This window comes from Pinus tabuliformis, chromosome J (assembly GCF_031772625.1).
Source record: "Pinus tabuliformis cultivar Carrire ecotype Pingquan chromosome J, CPIR1, whole genome shotgun sequence".
NCBI lineage: Eukaryota > Viridiplantae > Streptophyta > Pinopsida > Pinales > Pinaceae > Pinus > Pinus tabuliformis.
In genome coordinates this window covers 917,396,468-917,402,187 of record NC_142295.1, presented here as the reverse complement: position 1 = coordinate 917,402,187, position 5,720 = coordinate 917,396,468, and positions in this window count along the sequence as shown.

Sequence of the window (5,720 nt, the reverse complement as noted above, 5' to 3'; positions counted from 1 at the left end):
TCAGAGCGAAAAACTCGGTATTGAACCCACTGAGTTTCCTTTACCTAAAAGGAAAAGGGCAAAGAAAATTACTGAAGGATCTGATAGTGAAGAGCTTTCATCCACGTCCTCCATTGCATTTTCTCCTCTACGAGGTCAACCATCCAGTCCCCCATTACAAATTGTCGTTCATCAGGGATCAGAAGCCTCAATATCCCAACCTATTCACTCCTCATCTTTGATCCCTTCCCATACATCTGGAATCCCAACAGTAGGGTCAACCACTGTTGCTATCATAATGGCAGATCCATGGACTAGGCCAGGAGCAGTCAACATGCCTGCACCATTGCATGATCTACCCGATGCTCCCGAAAAATGGCTGCCTAAATTTAATCCAGATGACGGGACCCAGGCTGAAGAACACATCAACAACTTTATGTTAGCAGTTAACCTAAAAGGAGTGACAGAGCAAGATGTTGTTGTAAGACTCTTCCCTTACACCTTACAAGGATCAGCAGGATCCTGGTATTTTTCCTTACCTTCTGGTTCAATTACCAGTTGGAACACATGCCAAGAGCAGTTTCTCACCAAATATGGAGATGATAGGTCCTTAGCTACTTTAATAAACGACCTCTCCAATCTGAGAATAGAGCACAGGGAACCAATAAAGGAGTTTAATGCTAGATTTAATAAACTCCTGAATAAAATTCCTACCGCTTCTAAACCAAGTGAATAAATCCGAAGCGAATGGTATATTAAAGCCCTACCTACCAACATAGCCATTTTTGTAGACAGGGCTGGGAAACCTACCTTAGCCGAAAACATGAGAGAGGCACTTGTTGTTGAAAAGCGCATCAATGCTCTAGAAAAGAAAGCTACTTTGGAAGATAGAAAAGCTAAAAAAGTCTCGTTTAAAGAAGATTCCAAGAAGAAAACCCCAAATGACCCGTATGACATGGAAGGTTTACAAAAGGTCCTTAAAACATTGTCTAACGAAATGGTTGAGATAAAGAAGCAGGTGGCCGAAACTTCAAACAAAGGACCATTTAGAACTTATAAGAAAACTGAATCAAAACCGCCCAATGTTATATCTAACGCAGATTCAGACCAAGAAGAAGAGGAAAAGGAAACAACTTCACAAACCAATGATGAAGAAGAAGTAGCTGAATGCCACGGAATGTGGGATTTTATACTCCCAAACTCTGATACCGAGAATGAAGAAGAAGCCTTTCCGGTTACTACAAGAAGTAAAAACACTCTTGAACCCGCCCAGGCAACTTCAAAGAAGAGGACCGCAGGTGCTGCTACAGCAAAGGAAAAAGTTCCCCCAAAGAAGTCGCCTGTAGTAGTTCCCCAAAACCAGCCTTCAACTTCTAATTCTCCTTCAACATCCAAGACACTAGTGGTATCCGATTCAATGGAATATAACATTGTTGATGACATGAAGAAAACTAAGGCAAATATAACCATGTTTGAGCTTAGCAAATTAAAGCATCAACAAAAGTTACTTCTTAAAGAATTAAATGTTGTTCCCTCTACTCCCCTTCCCATTGCAAGAGCTGGCAACGATTCAGGCCAACCTCCTGCAGGTATGGTTGAAATTACCGATTCAGTTCTAATTGGAGATAAATCAAATTCTCACACTCCACCCTTCCTGTTGACTTATGAGATTTATAATAGACCCCTGCACAACTGTTTGATTGATTCAGGGGCCTCATCTAATATATTGCCAGCTTCAGTTTGCTCTAAGCTGAACATTGAACCCCAGAAGTCTGCCATTCATATTGTACAGTTGGATAGGACTAAAGTACAGGTTGTGGGAGAAATTAATTCTGTAACCATCAGGTTGTCAGCCGACCCCAGAATTGTTCAGAGGATTGACATCTTAATTGCCGACATACCTGAATTTTATGGTTTGATTTTAAGCAGAGATTGGTCCGAAAAAACTGCATGGGTATATTTCCACAGATTGGTCACATATGTGGCTTCCCTACAAGGGAAAGCCGAATCAAATAAGGATCGATCGGGAGAAGCATATGACCCACACAGTTACTGAATTTGAGCAAGAAAACCAACCTGTGGCATTCAACAACAACATTTTGGGGAACTATTCGTCATAATCATTCTTTGGCAACTTTGTTGCCCAACCATCTCCTTTTTCATTCAATCATTTTACATCTCAGATTGAAAATTTTTCACAAACTGATAAGTCCAAATGTTTTAATGATGCTGAGAAAATTGTAGATATTTTTGTTAATACTCCTTTATTTTGGTCTTTATATTTTGATGGCTCTAAGTCCAGCGAAGGCTCAGGAGTAGGTTGCATTTTGGTTAGACCGCAAGGAGAAAAGACAATGCTGTCTTGTAGGTTAGAATTTGAGTGTACTAATAACACAGCCGAATATGAAGCTTTAGTCCAGGGTTTATATAAAGCAATCGGCCTTGAAGTGCGATATCTAAAAGTGTTCGGCGATTCGGAAATAATTGTCAAACAGGTGAGAAATGCAATTCATTGTCTTTCAAGTCACCTCAAGCATTATCAATTGCTAGTACAGGATCTTACCTCACACTTTTCAGCCTTCAACATTTCTTCTATTCCTAGGTCACAAAATTCAGCAGCCGACCTACTAGCCAATGTAGCTTCTAAGCTTCTACCTTCCGAAGACTACAGCCTTGATAGATTTTCTGTAGAATTACTCTTTAGGCCTTCAATTCCTGACAATGTCACTAATTGGAGAGTATTTAACCATGACGAAGATATCTTGCAGTTTCTAACTTCGGAAAAATCCTATGACAATCAAGTCATTGAGGAAGATGATCATGATCTACAGATGAAACAAGCGCCTCAAGAAAATTCAATTCCCAAACCCGTGGTGAAGCTTGAAGACCTTTATGATATCAAAGACAGGTTTAAACCCGTAATTAATGCAAAGCTTCAAAGTTCCACCCTTAGGTTTGAATTAATAAATCTAGGCACTGACGATGCTCCTCAAAACATCAACTTAGGAATAGGACTTTCCCAGGAAGAAAAGGAAGCATTTATTAAACTATTGAGAAAAAACAAACAGGTCTTTGCTTGGAAATATGATGACTTAAAGACATATGATACATCTATTATCCAGCATACCATTCCTATGCTTCCTGATCAGAAACCAATTCAGCAAAAGTTAAGAAAAATACATCCAAATTTGGAGAGCCAGATAAAGTCGGAGCTTAATAAGCTCTTGAAAGCCAAAATTATTTTTCCGGTCCGACATTCAAACTGGGTCTCTAATATGGTGCCAGTCAGAAAGAAAAATGGCGACATTCGAATCTGTATTGATTTCAGGAACCTGAATAAAGCGAGCTTGAAAGATAACTTCCCATTACCTACTATGGAGCAAATCCTCCAATCAGTAGCAGGCTCTGAATTGATGTCCTTTCTTGATGGATTCTCCGGATATAACCAAGTTTTGGTTCATCCTGATGACCAACTTAAAACCACATTCAGAACAAAATGGGGAACTTATGCATATCAGAAAATGCCTTTTGGACTCATAAATGGGGGAGCGACATTCCAGAGAGCCATGGATATAGCCTTCAAAGGGTTGATTAATCGATCAGTAGTCGTCTACCTAGACGATATTACGGTATATTCTAAAAAGAGATATAATCATTTGCATGACTTAAATCAAATCTTTCAGCGATGCAAAAAATATGGTATTTCTCTAAACCCAAAGAAGTCTTTCTTTGCTCTTAATCAAGGAAAATTGTTAGGCTTTATAGTATCCAAAGATGGCATTTATATTGATCCTGATCAGATTAAGGAAATTTCTGAAATCCCTTTCCCACACAATAAAAAATCGATGCAGTCATTTTTAGGTCAGATTAATTTTGTCAAACGATTTATTCCAGATTTTTCTCAAATTGTATTACCACTTCAGACAATGATCAAGAAGAATTCAGTCTTCAAGTGGGGATCAGAAGAAAAGCAAGCTTTCGATGTTATCAAGCAATCAATAATCAATGCCCCAGCCTTGAATACTCCAAATTTTTCTAATCATTTTACATTGTATACCGTTGCGTCCGATGTATCCTATGCTGCAGTTCTCACACAGCCAAATGCTCACAACTTGGAAGCACCCATTTCATTTTTTAGCTCAAATCTTCAGGGTGCCGAATTAAATTATTCCGATGTGGAGAAACAAGCCTTTGCTGTATTTAAAGCAGTCAAACATTACAGGCCCTTCCTTTTGAAAACTCACACGAAAGTTATAGTCCCTTTCCCAGCGGTAAGACAACTATTAATTCAAAGAGAACTAGGTGAAAGAAGGGCCAATTGGGTCACAGCGCTTCAAGAGTATGACTTAGAAATAAAGCCATCAAAGATTGTTAGGGGCCAAGGTTTTTGCAGGATATTGGCAGGAGCATCAAACATTCCTGAATCAAGCGATATGGATCGGGCTGAATCAATCAATCAGATAAGTGTCACTGATTCTGAATCTCAATATGCAGACTTAATATTTTATTTGAAGAACGGTTATGCTCCTCCAAATTTATCTTACAAAAATAAAAGGGCCATTAGGCTAAAAGCAAAGAATTTCACTCTCATTGATGATGTGCTTTTTAGACAAAATTATGATTCTATCCTGTTAAGATGTCTTGAGAAACCTGAAGCTAAAAACGTTTTGCAGGAGCTACATGATGGACCAGCAGGAGGACATTTTGGAGCAGACACAACAGCTCACAAAGTTATTCATGCTGGATATTATTGGCCTACTCTGTTTAGAGATGCTCATGAATACGTAAGAAAATGCTTCAATTGCCAAACTTCTAGTGGAAGACAACGGAAATCAGCTTTCCCCCTGCAACCTGTCAACATTGAACAACCATTTGAACAATGGGGATTAGATATCATCGGGGAAATTACTCCACCATCTTCCAAACGCCATAGGTATATCCTCACTGCTACCGATTATTTTACCAAATGGGTGGTGGCTATTCCTTTGAAGGCAGCAAATTCAGAGGCAATCATCGAGTTCATAGACCAATTCATCATTACCAGGTTTGGTGTCCCAAATGCTCTCGTTTTTTATAATGCTTCCTATTTCTCAGGAAATGCTATATATGATTTCGCTATTAAAAGGGGATTTAAACTGAAGTATTCTGCTAATTATTATCCCCAGGGAAATGGTTTAGCCGAATCTACTAATAAGAATCTCATCAAAATCATTAAGCGAACTGTTGAACAGAATCATAGAAACTGGCACAAATCTTTAGTGTTTGCATTATGGGCTGATAGGATTACACAAAAGGCTTCTATAGGTTCCTCCCCATTTAATCTGGTATATGGAAAAGAAGCAGTATTGCCTACGAATCTTGTTTTACCCTCTTTAGCCCTAGTACAGTACATTGAAGAGACTCCTTCTTCCTCTATCCAACTTAGACATGACCAAATTCTCAAATTAGAAGAAGAAAGGGAAAAAGCTAGAATCACTCATGTCAAACATCAACAAATCATCAAAGCATCCTTTGACTTAACCTCATCCGGTTCCAAACAGTTTCAAGTTGGTGACTTAGTTCTCAAATGGGACAAGGCCCATGAAGATAAAGGTAAGCATACCAAATTTCAGAAAATGTGGCTTGGACCATTTCAAATCTGTGAGAAGATAGGCCATTCAACCTTTATATTGCAAGACTTATCAGGGTTGAGAGATTCTCTCCCTGTTAATGGCCTGATCCTGAAGAAATTCTTTAATTGA